Genomic DNA, 19208 nt, shown 5'->3' on the forward strand with positions numbered 1-19208 from the left:
TTTACATTTTAACAATAACATCAGACTATTTGAAATGAATGCTTAATGATTGTCTTGGAACGAGGACACATGCAATAATATACAGTTCTTCACTGTGATTATTTTGAATGCTGAGTTACAAATTGGTCCCAAAGTGGTGTCTGAGGTGCATATCCTGTTGATGATGGCATGAGCAAAAACAGTTAACTACCACAGAAATTCTGCAAAATTAGCAAATCATTGCATCAAACAACATTTCAGTTAATATTCTTGCTTAACCTCACATTGGTTAAACAACCCTAAGATACAACCCCAAGGATTCTTTAGCTTTGCTTTGGAGTATCAAGCAACATGAAAATTACTGGAGACACAAGAGACTGCAGATGATGGAATCTGGACCAGTTGGAGGAACTCAGGACGTTGAGAGGCATCTGTGGGGAGCAAGGAATTACTGACACTTCAGGATCAGACTCTTTGTCAAGATCCTGATTTAGGGTCTTGACCGAAAAGGCTGGCAATTCATTCCCTCGCTCACTTCCCCACCCCCACAGATGTTGGTCAACCCAATGAGTTCCTCCAACAGTTTGTTGTTTTGCTTATTAAATTTATTATATCTATGAGGAATTTGTTACAAGCTCTGGGTGACTACAATCCAGCCCCATGAGCCAAGCTGTACCTGCTCAACTTTTCCAGAGAACTTCGGACCTATCTGTTCTGTTATTCCCCAGGAAATAAGCCTCAAAATTATTTTGCTCCCTTTTAATTACTTTAAAATCAGTTTTAGAAGTCCAATTAACATCATTACCTTCAATTGAGAGGTTCACAGAACAGCATTAAATGGTTTCCCTGTGCAGCACCATGTCACTCTGTTGATCTATTGTGAATTCTAGCACTTAGCAAGGCTTTAGTTTTGCAGGTGCAATTTGGAATGAGCTCCTTGGGGGATTTACCACATAAAAGCAGAGGTTTACAAGCAACAGGGGAATATAGTTGCTTAATGAAAGCATGCTGCAATGATGGGATGCAATGGAAGGGTCCTCTCAGGGGGTCAGAGAGACCTAAAAAGGCAGGAGAGATAATAGAAATGCCTGCAAGTGACATGATCCACATAGATCATCCATTATTGTGTGCTCCTGGTGTTAGACTGCTTTCTCTGAATGTTTGCATTCTAGGGAGATTGGCAATGCAGAAAAATCTGATACCTGCTTCATACCGAAGGAAAAATAAACAAAGTTTTCTTTCGTTGAATATAGAGCTCAGGTAATGAGCCCCAAATAAAATAATGAGTGGCAAACAGTGATCTGCCATACAGGTCAGCAGTAGCATGATTTTGAGACCATCATTCTGACTTAATGGGTATACATGAGGTTGTACATGGGAAGTCACAGAAAGTCACAGAACTCAAAGATGACAAATAATGCAGGTAGAGTATTAGGTTTTTTAACAGCAAGGTTTCAGCAGAAATGAGGCAGGTAATACCGGATTGTTCTGCAAGTTAATAAGAAGTTAACGTTGAAATGAATCTTGGAGATTGCACTATTGTCGAATGTGCGCAACGACATGGAGAATATTATCTCCACAAGGTTAAGTCATTTTTCAACTGCACAACAACTCTGCGGTTGGAAATACAACATCACATCCAGGAAAGAGAATAGCGCATGGAGGGACATCACGCTTAGTGACATGCATATGAAGATTCCTAGTTTTCTGCTGCAAAATAAGTTCCACAAGGATGCCCGAGTCGCTGAAATCGTCTAATTTGGTGAGGTCTTGCTGTTTTAAAGACATATCTGTTATTTCTCAAAGTTCATCGTAGAAAGCCGAAACAACATGGGTGACATTTAGTTAGATCCCTAGCAATGCAAGTAAACTGGGACGGTTGAGAGCAATGCAAAATGGGGCAAAAATGGGGCAAAAATGAAGCCTTCATTTTTTATGTTGGTTCAAAATGAAGTTCAACATGAATCAAATGCAATTAGAGCTGGGGGTGGAGAAATCTTTATTCAAAGGGTGGTGTTTTGTTTGTAAGCAAAATTTCCTTACTGTTGTTCCAGCTGCACAATGCATTCCTTTACCAATGACCCGAATGCAAACAACATGCAAAGACGTACAGGTATGTAGGTTAATTGACTGGGTAAATGTTAAAAAAAAATTGTCCCTAGTGGGTGTAGGATAGTGTTAATGTGCGGGGATCGCTGGGCGGCGCGGACTTGGTGGGCCGAAAAGGCCTGTTTCCGCGCTGTATATATATGATATGATATGATAACATTAAAAAATAGTCTGAAGAAGAGTCCTGACCCAAACTGTCATCTGTTCATTCCCTCCACAGATACTGCCTACCCGCTGAGTTCCTCCAGCACTTTTTTTTTTTAAGGATTCCGACATCTGCCGTTTCTTATGTCTGGACTAAAAAAATGATACCCAACTCTGCACTAGAGTGATGCTCTTTAAAACTGGCTCCAAATGAAAAGGCCCATCATGAATGAAACTCATGGAGTTCCATGGTTTTCAACATCAGCTTTATATAATTGGTTCAGCTCAATCATAATACTGTTTACATTCCATTGTCCCAAGTTGGGCATCTTTGTTAAATGCAGCTCCAATCTTTTCCTGGGTTGACTGATTTAATTTTGGCTTCTTTATGATGCCAAACATTATCTTAATTATAAAGTATTCTTCAATTCCATTGTTTTAAAATTACAGTTTTAGAATCACACAACAAAAAACAAGACAAGTCCTTTGTGGTCCTTCCGAGCTAGCGCATATCATTCTGCAAATGAGTAAGAATATCCTCACTGAAATTTACCATCTGCTGCAATTACCATGATGACCTTTTGGACCACAAACCAAAGGTCACCAATTTAACAGTCACAATCAGTTTTTTGACATGGAGCTCCTTCCACGCAGGAACTGGAGGACATGTGCAAAATCTTGCATTGTTCCTGCTCATGTCTGTATGAAGAGAGTCCACACATTTCCCTCTCAATTGCCTGGAAGCTCCAGGCATATCCCAAACGAGTGGACATAGTTTTAAGGTGCGAGGTAAAAGGTTTAAAAGAGACATTAATGGTAATTTGAGAGTAATTGATATCTGGAACATACTGCCAGAGGAGGAGATGGAATTGGATAGAATTATGATGTTTAATAGTAATTTACATGGACACTTACTGTAAATAAACAAGGCATAGAAGGATACAATCCTAATGCAGGCAAATAGATTTATTGCAGATGGGCTTAAAGGTCAGCATGGTCGTGGTGGGCTGAAATGCCTGCTTCTGTACTGTACAACTCTATGACGCTATAAACAAAGGTTCTGCAAGATATACCGATTTCCCGTGGTGCTGACTTATAGTATCCAAACATAAGTCACATGTGCTCTTTGCATGCCAACTCAGAAATATGCCTCAGCAAAGGACTAAACTTGCTCTTTGTTTAGCTAGTGGATCAGTACAGGCCATGCACAATATTGGTCAATGTCCTATTTCCCAACAGCAGTCACAATGCCTTCAATTTGCACCAGCCAACAGTGACATCTATAATGTGAGCCACCAGAGCAAACCAAAGATGGCTATTACCTACAAAGGCTATCCACTTATGATATGGCTAGTTATTTTGGTACGTAAATCGGCAAGAAAGCACACCAATGCCTCTAATTCCTTAGAATGCTTAGTAAGTTTGGCATGTCTCCAATAACTCTCACCAATTTCTATAGATGCATGGTAGAAAGCATTTTATTGGGATGCATCACAGCATGGTTTGTGAATAGCTTCATCCAAGACCGCAAGAAATTGCATTGTGGACGTAGCTCAGCGCATCACACAAATCAACCTCCCTTTCATGGACTCTATCTACACTTGACGCTGCCTCGGCAAGGCCACCAGCCTAATCAAAGTTGAGTCTCACCCCAGACACTTCCACTTCTCCCTTCTCCCATCAGCCAAGAGGTACAGAAAAGTGAAAATGCATACCTCCAGATTCAGGATCAGTTTCGTCCCAGCTGTTATCAGGCAACTAAAGCATCCCATCACTGACTAGAAAGTGATCGTGACCTACCATCTACCTCATTGGAGACCTACGGACTATCTTTAATCGGACTTTACTGGACTTTATCTTGCACTAATGTTATTCGCTTTATCCTGTATCTGTACACTGTAGACGGCTTGATTGTAATCACGCATAGTCTTTTCGTTGAATGGATAGCAAGCAACAACAAAACATTTCACTTGGTGTTTCGATGGTAGAAGATTGCTGCTTTCTGTGGAGGACATCATAGATGGATGGTGACCTTGAGTAGTCTGTGCCTCTAGAGCCTGGCTATGAATTGCATTTTGTAGGTTAGGATGTTAGGCTGACAGATGAGGGCAACAGTACTGGCAGGGTTGAAGTAATTGGAAGGCAAATGCAGGTATCCTGAGTGGAAACAGCAGATTTGTGCTAAAGGAGCCACTTCTAGCAATACAACATAAGCAATCAAAGCAATCTGATGAAGGACTGCTGCATCAGTCTCTAAGGCACTTTGAAAACTGTAGTCCACAGCCACAATCGCAACAGTCTCAGCTGTCAAGGCTGAAGCTTGAAATTTGCTTAATTGCAAGCTGAGACATTGTCCATCAAATGCTGTATGATGGTTGAGTCCCAAGGATGCACTGGTAGGGTGAGCATTTATTGTCTATTCTGCTAGGTAATGTTTTCCAAGATTTAAGTCCAACTAGACCAAGTGAACCCGTTGGGCCCAAACCTCTCCAGCATTGGTGCAGCACCCATTCCTCCCCCACTCCCCCCTTCCCTCACCCCCTCCCCCCCCATCTCCATCCCCATCTCCCTTACCCCCTCCCTCCTCCCCCTCTGCCCCTTCCTCCCTCCCCCACCCCCTCCCCCTCCCTCTCTCCTTCCCCCTCCCTCCCCTCCCCCTCCCTCCTCCCCCTCCGCCCCTTCCTCCCTCCCCCTTCCCCTCCCTCCCTCCTCCTCCCCCTCAATCCCTCCCCCTCCTCCCTTCCTCCTCTCCCTCCCTCCCCCTCCCTCCTCCCCCCTCCCTCCACCCCCTCCCCTTCCCCTCCTCCTTCCCCTCCCCTCCACTCCATCCCCCTCAACCCCCCTTATCCTCCCTCCTCCTACCCTCCCTCCCTAGGAGATAGATTTTAAACTTAAAAATGTTAATAACTTGAAAAATATAACACCAATTTCAATTAAACTTCCCCCATTAGCACCAAAGGGACGACGGTGAGGAAGGTGGGCCTGAAATTGTCACGCTATCGTGTACCCTTTTGGCTGTAGTTCAGCAACAAACAAACAAACGAACAAGAGTTATAGTATATAGATGATGATGATGAAGGGCCGAGTGAAATATTTCCAAGTCAAGATGGTGTGTGATCTGGATAGGAACTTGCTGATGGCGACATTCCTTTCCGGGGGTAGAAGTTGTGGGGTGATGTTAGTCATTCTGAAGAGAGTAACTGTTGAGCATTTTGTAAATGTCGCACCATGTTGTCATAGTGGTGGTGGATTGGCTGCTAATTAAACTGGCTGCTTTGTCCTGCAAAGTGTTAAGTTCACATCCAGGCAAGTGGAGAGTAATTCATCACACTCTTACCTTGCACCTTGCAGGCAGTTAAAAGACTTAGGGCACACAATAGTCAATAGTCAATTTTATTTGTCACATACACATAAATGTGCAGTGAAATGAAAGATTACTCACAGTCGAACAATAAGAGCAATAAAAATAAGCAATAACACACACAATCACAAACCAACACCAAACAAAAAGAAACATCCATCACAGTGAATCTCCTCCAGTCACCTCCTCACTGTGATGGAAGGCCAGAATGTCTTTTCTCTTCCCCTGCCAACTTCTCCCGCGGTCAGGCTGTTGAAGTTGCCACGTTCCAGGCCGCACCGGACGGTGAAAGGTCTGCAGCGGGCCGACCCAAGCCCCGCGATCCGGGGCGGGCGAAGTCGCCGCTGCTGCACGTCTGGGCTCCCAAATGTGAAGCCCCCGCCGGGCAGAGAAAATCCCGCGGCCTACTTCAGGCCGCACCAAACGGTGAAAGGTCCGCGGCGGGCCGACCGAAGCCCCGCGATTTGGGCCAGGCGAAGACGCTGCCGCTGCCGGAACTCCCAATGTTGCCCCCCCCCCCAGGGCACGGCCTGCGAGCTTCCGATATCAACGCGGCCCGCGGCCGAAGAAGCCTCCGGAGCCTCCGAAGGCGAGCCGCACTCGCAGCGCCACCACATCCTCCGCAGATGGTAAGTCCGGTCCGCGGGCTCTGCGAACCAGAGCCCAGGTGGTCCCAGCCGGAGGCCGCCAGCTCCAGGTGTTTGGCCGATGGTAGGCCGCAGTGGGAACGGAGTCACGACCCAGAAAAAAGGTCGTGTCTCCGTTCGGAAGAGACAATTTTACAGTCCCCCCCCCCTCACACATAACACACAACCACAAAAAGACACTACATCATATCTAAACACTACAATAAAGACAAAAAACAACAAAAAACACAAAAGACAAACGGACTGCAGGCGAGCCGCAGCTGCTAGGACAACGCAGGTGCTCTTAAGATAATATAATAATATATTCCTTTATTTGTCCCCCACCGGGGAAATTTGCAGTGTTACAGCAGCAAGTGGATAGCAAGAGACATTCAATATAAATAAAAATAAAGATAAGGATAATTGTCATCATTTACTGTGTTTTAAATTTTTTTTTTACTGTTACTGTTAACTGGTCTGTTGACTGGTCTGCTGGGAGTTGCGCTAGTTGTGCAGTCTCACAGCAGCGGGAAGGAAGGACCTCCGATATCTCTCCTTCACACACTTGGGGTGAAGGAGTCTGTCACTGAAGGAGCTACTCAGTGCACTGACAGTGTCCTGCATGGGGTGGGAGTCGTTGTCCAGCAGCGATGTTATCTTTGCCATCATCCTCCTCTCTCCCACTGCCTGTACTGAGTCGAGGGGGCAACCCACGACAGAGTTGGCCTTCCTAATCAGCTTGTCAAGTCTCTTCCCCTCCGCTGCTGAGATGCAGCTGCTCCAGCAGACCACTCCATAGAAAATGGCTGATGCCACCACAGTATTGTAGAAGGTCCTTAGCAGTGCCCCTTGCACTCCAAACGACCTGAGTCTCCTCAGCAGGTAAAGTCTGCTCTGGCCCTTTTTGTACAGTGCATTGATATTTTCGGTCCAGTCAAGTTTATTGTTAAGGTAAACACCCAGGTACTTATAAGAGTCCACTCTCCCAATGTCCATTCCCTGGATGTTCACCGGTGTCGGGGGGACGTGGCTGCACCTGCGGAAATCCACCACCATCTCCCTGATTTTCCCCGCGTTGATCCGGAGGCGGTTCCACTGGCACCAGTCCACATAGTCCCTGGTCAGTTCTCTGTACGCCCTGTCATCGTCGTCTGTGATGAGGCCGACGATGGCAGAGTCGTCAGAGAACTTCTGTAGATAGCAGTTTGCTGAGCTGTGCCTGAAGTCCGCAGTGTACAGGTGAACAGGAAAGGAGCTAGCACTGTTCCCTGCAGAACCCCAGTGCTGCAGACCACCATGTCCGAGACATAGCCCTTTGTCCTCACATACTGTGGTCGGTTAGTGAGGTAATCCAGAATCCAGGATGTGAGGTGGTGATCCACTCCTGTGCGCTCTAGCTTGCCCCCCCCAGACGCCCAGGCTGGATGGTATTGAACGCACTGGAGAAATCAAAGAACATGATTCTCACAGTGCTACCAGGCTTCTCCAGATGGAAGTGTCGTAGGTAGATTATGGCGTCCTCCACCCCTGGTAGGCAAACTGCAGCGGATCCATTGATGGTCTCACCAGGGGGCAGAGATGGATGAGGACCAGTCGCTCCAGGGTCTTCATCAGGTTGCGATGTCGGTGCCGTCGGCCTGTAGCTGTTGAGTTCCTTTGGGTGCGGCGTCGTTGGCACCGGTACCACGCAGGATGTTTTCCACAGCTGTGGAACTCTCCCCAGTTTCAGGCTCAGATTGAAGACGTGCTCCACTATCCCGGTCTGCACAAGACTTGAATTGCTGGCAATTCCCAGCAGATGTGTTATTTGCTGAAGAATAGGCAGGTTTGTGCCTGTTCTTGTAGCTCCAATTTTAATGTGGCTGATCCAGCTATATTCTTAGTCATTGATGATTACCAGCATATTGATGATAGGGATTTGGAAATGCCGTTAAATGTCAAGGATTTTAATCTTGCACATATGTAGTCATTATCAGACACATTTGTGTTATATGGGTTACTTGTTATGTATCAGCTTATACATAACTGTTGACAACATCTTGCCACACAAAAGCAGAACGGTCTTCATTTTTCGAAGAGTTGTAAACATTGTGCAACCATCAGTAAAAAAACTACTTCTGATCTTATGATGAAAGATCATTGAATGTTCCCAAGATATATGAAGAACTTTTTTGGAGTTCACATCAGTCGGCAGACTTACCTCCAATGCAAAAAATCTTGGAGTTTGTTCCCTGCCACATGGCTTATTCTGCAGCGTCTTCAAGATGAAAACAGATTCCAGAAATAAAACAGAAAATGCTGGGAAGACTCAGCAGGTAGCACAGCCTTTGTGGAAAGAGAAACAGAGTTAATGTTTCTGGTCTAGGACCCATTGTCAGAAATGAAAAATAGAAAAAACAAGGTTGTTTTAAATTCATGGTATGCACCAGCTCTTGACACGGCTGCAATACATTAATGCTGCTCAACTGGAGAGGGGTAGTTGGGTGACAGACAAGTTGGATTGAATGATCTGTTTCCAAGCTGTAAGATATGTCCACCAAGTTTAAACCAAGTTGCTATTTTTAATTTTAGTCTCAATATTTTTGTATTTGTTCACAGTATGTGGATGTCACTGATAAAGTCAGCATTGATTGCCCATTCTTATTAGCTTGTGAATTGTGCTATCTTCTCGGTATGTCAGCAGTTAGTAAGGAGTCAACCAAATCATGCAAAGGCTAGACTGCATAAGATTGGCAGCTTTGCTTCCCTGATGACAGTGCTGAAGCAGATGGGTTTATATAACAATCCAGTAACTTCACCACGTCTGCTACCAGCTTTAAAATAAAAGTAATTGTTCTCCTGACTTTCAATTCCGCAGATGTTGAGGTGGGGTTTGAACTCACATCTTGAACTCATGAGTTTAGGATAATCGAATAACATAACCACTGTATCATGCTATGCTTTGACATTGGAGCATGCAGGTTAAGATTGTCTTCTGAGAAAGAGTCTTTATTGGCCGTGTGCTGCACTGAGTTTTCTATCAAATATGGATGCAAGCATGTAGCTTAGGAGGGAGAGAAATCAACCTGTTAAAATGAAGCCTTCACAATTCAGGGTCCATTGACTTTCTTTTCTTTTCCAAAGCAGTTGATTCCATTTTCAAATAGTTTCTACATGTTTTTGAAACTTCACAAAATTATTGAAATTGGGATGGTAATTCATTATGAATGCAGTTTTCACACCTGAATTGTTGATAAGGCATTATGTGTCTTTCCCAATGCACTGTCTGTACATCTAAACAATATCCAAAACAAAGAGTGAATGATGACAATTCCCAGCAGGTCAGGCTGAATAATGTAACTGAAGCAACAGCTGGCTTTCACCTCCTGTCCCCCCCGTCACCTAGTGATTTATTTCCACTATTAATAAAACATATCAGGTCTATTGCTGATGATTGTGTCACGTCCACAGTGGGAAGGCTCAATGCAGGTGAGTTGATTCCTTTGTTATGTTTATCTTCTTCCTGTACCACGCCTTCCCATCCACAACGATTGGCGAAGTCCTTCACCACATCCCATCGATTTCCCAAACCTCTGCTCTTACCTCCTCACCTCCTGCACTGAAAAGCAGAGAATCCCCACATCTTAATTTGCTATCCTCCCAGCCCCTGCATTCAATGGACCATTTTTTACAATTTCTACTAGCTCTAACCTTCAATCACAAGACATATCGTTTCCTCAAAAGACTGTGCATTTACTCTTTCTATTCCTCTCATGATCCTCTACACCTCCATAAGATCAACACTCATCCTCCTGTGCTCCATGGAATAAAGTCCTACACTGCTCAATCTCTCCCTATAGTTCAGGCCCTCGAGTCCTGGCAACATCCTCGTAAATCCTCTGCACCTTTTGCAGCTTGACAACATCTTTCCTATAAGATGGTGACCAAAACTGAACATAATGCTCTAAATGTGGCCTCACCAATGTCTTATACAACTGTAACATGACCTCCCAACTTCTGTACTCAATATTCTGACTGATGATGGCCGATGTGCCAAAAGCCTTTTTGAACACCCTTTCTACCTGTGACTATGTACCTGCGCTCCGAGATCCCTCTACTCCACAACACTCTCCAGAGCCCTGCCATTAACTGTGTAGGTCCTGCCCTCATTAAACTATTGAAATGCAACACCTCACATTTCTCTGTATTAAATTCCATCAATCATTCCTCAGCCTACCTGCTCAACCGATCAAGATCCTGCTGCAGTTTTTGACAACCACCTTCACTATCTTCAATACCATCCACTTTAGTGTTATCTGCAAACTTGCTCAGCATGTTTTGTCCATTCTCATCCAAATCATTAATATAGATGACAGCAATGGGTTCAGCACCAAAACCTGAGGCACACCACTCACCACAGGCATTAAGTCCAAAAAACAACCTTCCACCATCACCTTCTGCTTCCTTCCATGAAGCCAATTTTCTATTCATTCATCTATCTCTCCTTGGATTCCATGTGATCTAAACTTCCAGAGCAACCTATCATGCAGAATCTTGTCAAAGATTCTGTGCCGTGCGTGGGTTTTCTCCGAGATCTTTGGTTTCCTCCCACACTCCAAAGACGTACAGGTTTGGAGGTTAATTGGCTTGGTATAAGTGTAAATTGTCCCTTGTGTGTGTAGAATAGTGTTAATGTGCAGGTATCGCTGATCAGTGTGGTCTCAGTGGGACAAAGGGCCTGTTTCCATGCTGTATCTCTAAACAAAAATGCTTTGCTGAAATCAATATATACAATGTCAACAGCTCTGCACTCATCAACCTTTTTGGTCACATCTTAAAAACACTCAATTAAATTTGTGAGACACGATCACCCACGCACAAAACCATGCTGACTATCCCTCATCAGCCCTTGTCATCTATATACATGCATCTAAATGCTTGTACATCTTATCCCTCAGAATACTCTCTAGTAACTTTGCAACCACAGATGTTAGGCTCACTAGCCTGTAGTTCCCAAGCTTTTCCCAACAGCCCTCCTTAAATAGAGGCACATTTGCCAAGGTCTGACTTGAAAAGTTAACTCTGCTTCTCTTTCCATAAATGTTACCTGCCTGTTGAGGGTTTCTACTATTTTCTGTTTTTATTTGATGTGTTTCTTTGATACAAGTGTATTGCAGTGGCTTTCTGTTACCATTGTGGGTATTAAAGTGATACAAATCCATCATCTTCAAAGTACAATTGCTTCATTTAAGTTGGTGAGTTGCTACTACCTTAAGAAAACCTGACAAGTGGGTTACCTATTAGAGCATTTGTTTGTAAAAGCTTAAATAAAATTACACTGCCTCAATAAATAGCTATATTTTCTTAATGCTCCGTGGCTAAATGAGTTAGAGTGATTCCCAGCTGGATTCGTATTAGAGTGAATAGCATATTGCACTCATCAATATTTGAAGATATCTTTTGAACTTACAAAATATTCATTCACTTGTCGAAATCAATTGACATAACTGCAGGTCTTTTTATACCCTTTGCATTGATATCATTTCTATGTGGGCAGTTTAATCAACAATCTACCTAAGAAAGCTTTAAAGATGTCAATCGTACTTGGGCCGACCTAGAGGGGAACGCATGGTGTCAGCTGATGTGCTGAAGGCGATCTGGGAACTAGAGGGATGAAGTACACCCTGGACAGCAAGGGAGACACTTTAATTTAACTTTTGCAATAATCTTCTAAATCAAGTTATTTTGAAAGAAAAAAAACAAAAAACATGCAGAATGGGGGCATGAGTATAAAGGCTAAGAGAAAATGGAAGTGTAGTTTCCCATGTAGATTTAAATGGTAAAAAATCCATTACAACAAATCACTTACAACTTATTTGGTCTAATTATCCCCTTTTTAATCAAAGTATTGTTGTATCACAAACGGACACAAGGTGCTGGAGAAACTCAGCAGATCAGGCAGAATCACTGGAGAACGTGGATAGGTGATATTTTGGGTTGAGTTATTTCAGGTCTTCAATTTCGTAGTTGAATGTGCTTTAAACATACTGGTACTTCATGGCAAAAAAGCATAAGCTGGCATTGAAAGGAGGAGAAACATTGAATGCACCACAACGTCTTTAGGGGTAGGTTCTAATGACCAAATTAACTACTTTCCCAAGTATCTATAATGCACGACTAATTTTGTGCAAGAGCATTTTAATCAAGTATTCTAAAACACTATTGCTTGCTAAATAACTTTTCCTCTGTCCTACAAAATAGCAAGGTATTTCTTGCTAAAACCTCTTGGGTAAATCTAGTATGCAGATAGGAAAAATGAATAATAAATTATGATAATCTGATGTAATGTGCATAAGTTCTTTTTTAAAATTGCAAAATAAATTTCCATCATAACGTGGTTAAATTTAATTGTAACTGGTTAAACTGAAACAACAGATTTTTGATCATTATTGGTAATTCTGTTTATCTATTTATTTTAAAATACTAGCTTGCACCATGGAGTTGCAGTATGTATTTGCAGAATAAATTTGAGAAATGCTTTAACAAATCCTGTGGAGCCTTCTATTCCAACTTGTCCCTTGCACTTACTCCACCCACTCTAACAACTATGCTTGATCTCTGTACAGCTATTTTGGCAAATTTGTTTCTCCAAATTCAAGACATTGGAGATAAAAAGCTTGATTTGCATTTGTGAGTGTTATGCCCCTGGAATTTTTATTGTGTCTATCACTGTCGAGGGGACAACTGTAGGAAATAAATACTGTACATCTGTTGTCCAGAGGCTCACAGAGTATGCCAGTTATGTATTCTTTTGTCGAGTGACAGGGAAAGGTCAGACCTTCAATAAACAGGAAATTAAAAAGGAGATGCACAGTTCAAGCATTAATAGCAAGGATTTTATCAGGCGTTATCTTTGATAAAAATTTGAAAGAATCCCAACCTAATTTGCCAAAAGTCTGCAATTCTATCAAATCTTAAAATTCTCAAATCAACTTATTTCTTACCTGAACATACAACATCTTCTATTTGTTGAACTGATTATAGGTTTTCACTGAATATCCTATTGTATTAGAAATACATTGAGCTAAATCATACTGGCAAAGGACATTGTTTCCACCAGGAATGGCCAACATTTAGCTACCTTGGCAGAGCTTCATTCCTCCTCGCTGATTAACTCCAAAGTGCACGGCATCATCAAGTTTGACCCCTGCATATCGCCGAGGTAAATATAGTTTACAGACAATACTGGCAGTGATTCGAGGCAGTAGGCTCAGTCCTTGAAGATTCACCGACCTCCAGCTCCTGTGAAAAGAAAGTGTATAATTGTTTCACCAGTTGATAAGCAATCCTAAACCGGATAAATCCCGTAGGGAATTCAAGAGACTTTTTTATCAAGAGACTTGTTAGAATGTGTTATTTGCAACAACATGGTGTAGATGCGGCACTTTTAATGACAAACTGCACAAGCATATAAGGCAGAGAGGATGTTGATGTAGAGGGTGGGTGGAGAAACGAAGCATTAGAACCAGCATTGATTAATTGAGCCATGTGGTCGATATATATGCTGTAAATTCTATTCAAGCCCATGTTACTTATGAATAGTCAAAGTTTATCCTGTTTTTTTAAAATACCATTGCCATCCTTGTTTTTTTAAATGTTGTGCTTTTACCTAGTTCAGCATGAAATACATCATACAGGAAAATTTGATATCCACCTCAGTGTAATATTCAACGATGAGAGAAAACAAATGTGATAAACTTTAAATGATCACTCACCACAAAATACAAACCAGAAGTGGGATTTATCAGAAACTGGGTGTGCTATTTTACATTTTTGTATGGATATGAGGACATCTTCAGTGGTTCAAAACAAACTTAAGAAATGTTCCCAATGCCAGAATAAATATTTATGTCTTTGTGCTAAAAAGGCAGTTCTTTTTACCACCTTCAAACATTAATGACAACAAATAGGCATTGCCAATTGCATCTTTGGAGTTCTAAATATGGTATCCTTGGCACAAGTGCACACTCTATATTTTATTACTCGGTGCAGATAGCACAACGTGCTCTGTATGCCATTTTGCAAACATTGTGAATATCCACTGGAAGTATGCAGGCGAGCGTGTAAAGATGATTTGACACCAGTTCTGTCCTTTTGTGTTTGATATACAAATCAACGCTCTTTATTAATCTTGCTAAGTACTCCCCACTCTTGTGATATTTACCATGGAGTTACAAGTGGATTATTTCCAGCTGCTGCCACAGATATTGAAAGACTTTCTGCTGACTCTATACTGCCAGGTGCATTCTCGTGCACTCCTTTGGAATGGATGTCAAAAAATGTCAAATGGTAGAGTGCACAAGCATGGAGATGAAAGTGGCTAACTCTTCTATACAGGAAATGATAGATTCCCAGTACCTCACAAAGCCTTATTCCAAACTGATGGTCGAATCCTCAGTATGCCCTAATATTGTGCCTTTATTGATAGGCTTCCCATACAGAAAGTATTAGATTGTCCAGATCCATTTAACTTTCTTACCTACTGACACAAATTTGAAATCTGAATTCCTGGCAATGAAACCTTATGTATATACTTGCCATCTGCTGGGCTGGCACTACTCAAGTCTATTGTCCCAAACATCCCCCACCCCAGGATCTCACCACATTAATTAATGCTTCATTACTCCTCCAGATTCCCTTGCAATGTCAGCAACTGAACAGGTGATTGGGTGTGTAATGTTAAGTGAGTGCATTTCCATTGTTACTGCTTTGCACATCAGCTGCCAGCATCTGCTTCAGGTATACTGCTCTCTTCTTCAAGAGTTGCAGGGTAACTTTAGCTGGAAGGGGCCATTCACATTATTGGCTCCCCAATCGAGCCGATGAAAGGTTAGTAGAGGTGGAACAAAAAACTGCGGGTGCTGGAAATTGAAACAAAATAAAGGTTCATCATGAATGGTCGTGAAGACCTTGAAATGAGCAGACAACACTAAGCTGGCATAATGCCAATATTGCATCATTGGATGTGGGTTGCCTGCAATTGCAATTCCTGAATTTGTTTTCAAGGGCGAGTGAATTCAAGCCCCTGAACACTTCTTTAAAATGAGAAGCTGTTGAGTGGAGTTCTTTGCTAGTTTTAAATTATGCAAGTGCAAAGTTGTTAAATTATGCAAGTACAAGTACAGAGAAGATAGGTGCCTAACACTCTCATCTAAACGGTACTGCAGCATAATATTCCCATAACCCTTGCATCTCCCAGTCCACTGTAATATTATTCTCACTGCAATAACACTACTTCTCAACAAAATCCTCTGCCGGCCAGGTTTTGCTGTAAGCTATTTGGGCATGTAGAATGAGTACGGAAAACACATGAACTCTCAGCATTGCCTAACCTAAGCAAGAGGATTGAGTTTTTGTAACTGAATAGCATAAACCAACAAGTTGATCAGACTCCTAGCTCCAGAAACACAAGCAATCTCTGGGGAGTTGTGTTCATGCAGAAATGTAAAAGTTACTGGCCGGAAGGAAAGCAGTTTTTCAAGATGAATATTTGCATTTTGAAAAATTATTTTATCACCTCTATATGGGATGCAGCCTTAATCATAGTTAGCAAACATAATTACACGTTTGTTACAGTATTATTTACCTTCAAACATCTGTCAACAATGAACACAATTTCCGCAAGCTGGATACCAGTCAACCAAGGCAAAACTAATCATAGCCTGTCCTATCACTTTTCTCCGTGAAAGAAAGCCATTCTGTTATGTTCCTTCTCTCCTCTTCTCCATTAAAGAAGGATTGCATGTGGCAGTCTTCACAGTGACCTTCTTATTCCATTCTTTCTTTTCCTGAGAGCTCCATTTGAAGAACTTAAGATTGGAAATAGTTTATCGAAATTGTAACCTTATAGTAACTGAAGCCCATTTTTTTCTTCTGATCTGCTTATGTGACAACAATACAAATTAATTTGCTGGATGTTTGTGTGTGTAAATAAAGTTAATCTTACACGTCAAGCAAATTTATAGATAAAGCTTTGGTTCAATACCAATTTGCTGGCAACTCTTAAGTTTCTCAACTACTGTTTATATGAGAAATAAGAAAAATATCAGCAATTAAACGATCTTAGTCCAACTGTCTGGAAAGTAACAAAAAAGTACTGGAGTAAGAAAGTTATGGAAAGAAAGATTACCAATTGTATCCTGTCCACACAATATGATATGCAAGTCTATTTCAAGAGTAAATTGCTCTAGGTGTGAAGAAATTAATTCTGATTTCATTTCTAAATTCAGCACTCACAAGTGTGAGCCAAGGACACTTCTTTGCGGTAGCATTGCCTATCTTGCAATAATGTTCCTAGTTCGTCCTCTTAAGCCTATTTAGCATTGTGGTGCTCACTAATAATCTTTGACAGATAAAGGAAGCTAAAATGGGTGTCACTGGAAAATGTGCATTGAGATCTTGACCCCATAAAGGTAACAAAAAACATTTGTATTGTGATTTATTAACATGATTTCTGCAATAAACTATTACTTTGGCATTTGACCAATTTCATAAAATCTAGTCAAGTGATAATGCAAGCCAGCTTGAAGCTCCCTTCAGTCCCTGAAGCTCTCTGAAGCTTTGTTGATGCAATAGGAACAAGGCAGGTATCACAATAGTCCAGCAAGGCTATTGAAACATTGGTCAATGAGTGAGAGATGAAGAGAAATATCCGTCATCCACAAAAGCCAGGAAGCCCTTCAGGCACCATTTGGAGCCAGCATCTACGGTGAACATAAACAGTCAAGTCTGATAAAGGATTTAACCTATTCTCGTAAATCGGAATAGGTTTTGAATAGACTGACATTATCTCAACTTACTCATATATTACATTATAGCATACTTTATTGTGAAAGAGTTCAACTTATACATTTGAAAGAATCAAGTCTATTTCCAGCAGTAGAGCTTGTTACATGGCAAGACAAATGGCTTACAGAAATATTCTTTCTATAAATCACTTTTGTGCATCTCCCTGCCAATGCCGAAAGTACCCTAATTCTATTGTTCCAACACATCATTATTTTTTACATTATGCAATTCTTTTAGGATCCAAAATGCTTTAAGCACATGAATTCTCATCTATTTTCTATTTCTCATCCATTTCCCAGTAATCAATCCTATATTTTATATCATTTCAATCTTCTTGTCAACCCTCATTAGTTACATTATCCATTGTTATACAACAGCCACTAGAAAATGTACACAATATTCAAAGTAGAGTCACTTTGACAGTTTATGACACAAATGTGGTTCAATATTGACTTTTTAATCTTTTATATGATTCTCATTTCTTTATTTATACCAGCAGGTTTTTCCAGTTGCTCATGTGCTGATTATTGACCAATGCTACTGACCAAGACTAACAGTGCCACATGAGATCAACAAATCAGTATCAACTTTTGGCTTGCACAAGATAAGGAGTCAAATTACTGACTTGTTTGCAGCATAAAGGCAGCTTGTTCCTGTTGCTGAATTATAATTATTTATTGACTAAATTGAGAAAACTACCTTAAATGAATGACGATTCTATTATAAAGTTCAGAAAGGGGTCATTCTACACCTATGGATTCACTGACTTGAATGCAACCAGATTTTTCTCTCTCCTTCTTTACTTCTGTATCTTGGCATCAAGGAAGAGTTATTTTCATCCTGTTAGGTGGGTTCTGAGGTGACTGTGTTGGTTGAATCATTGGCAACTGCAAATTGTCCTTAGTGTGGAGACTGATTGGTAGAATCTGGGGGGAGTTGATAGGAATGTGGGGAATATTTAATAGGATTTGAGAAAATTGTGAAAATTGCTGCTTGCTGATTGATGGACACTTGGTGGTTTGAAGGGTTTGTTTCTGTGCTGCATGATTCTATGACGGCCCAGTAGAATGTGTATTTTACCTTTATTTCCTGTCATTAATTCACCAGCCAAAGAAACATCGAAATAATCGGAATGATCTCGATAAGGAATACCTAGTTAATATTGGAGTCAAGAATGGAACTGCCCAACAACTACCATGGTCCTGCCCTGGCTGCCAGCTTTGGAAACAGTCAAAATAAATGTTTGTAACATATAACCTACAGCTTTTTTAATGACCGTATTATATAGTACCAATGTGGCCATTTGAAATGCTAATGTGATTTAATTATGTGTCATTGCCTTACAAATTGAACTGTATTTGCATGATCATACCTATGGAGTTGGAATGTGCACAAGGCTGGTTAGAAATCCTGTTTTCCAAAAATTCAAAAGGGCACTTTCATTATCTTGCTCATGTCAAATGGTCATAGAAACAGGCCATTCGGTTCATCACAATATGCCAGCCATTATGCCTATCTATACTAATCCCTGAATTAATTTATATCCCTTTATGCCTTATTCATTAATGTATCTGTCCAGTTGTTACCGTTTCTCTCTTCACCGGCAGGTCATGCTGGATGCCAATTATACTTTGTGTCTTACAAAGTTATAGATTCATGAAGCAGAGTAAGAAGCAAATACATGTAAGCCCATTACAAAGGCAAAATATTAAAATATATACTTATCACAGTGCAGAAAATTGTATATTAATGAAAATGTATGGAGCACAAAGTGAAAGTTACATCCTTCCAATTAGTTCAGTGTGCAAGTCTGTTCATTGCATTACTGAACTACAACTTAGACTTGATCAATATGAATTACCTAAACTTCATGGAAAATTAGTGCATTAGAAATATTGGGGCAGATTTTAATCATATCTGCCCAGAGAAATGGGACAGATCAGCAAATAAAAATGAGCAAAGTCCCCATACTCAAAACTCAACACCTTTCTTGCTATTTCCAATCTTCACCTTTATGAACTTGATTCTGTGTGAGGAGTTTGATTAAAGTAATAATAAGATTGAAAATTCTGGAAATGTTTCGTACTTTTCATGCAGCAGGTGTGGGTAACTGATGAAAGGTTACTTAGTTGAAAGACTAACACTTTTTCTGTCTCTAGAGA

The sequence above is a fragment of the Rhinoraja longicauda genome, chromosome 10, assembly GCF_053455715.1.
Source record: "Rhinoraja longicauda isolate Sanriku21f chromosome 10, sRhiLon1.1, whole genome shotgun sequence".
NCBI lineage: Eukaryota > Metazoa > Chordata > Chondrichthyes > Rajiformes > Arhynchobatidae > Rhinoraja > Rhinoraja longicauda.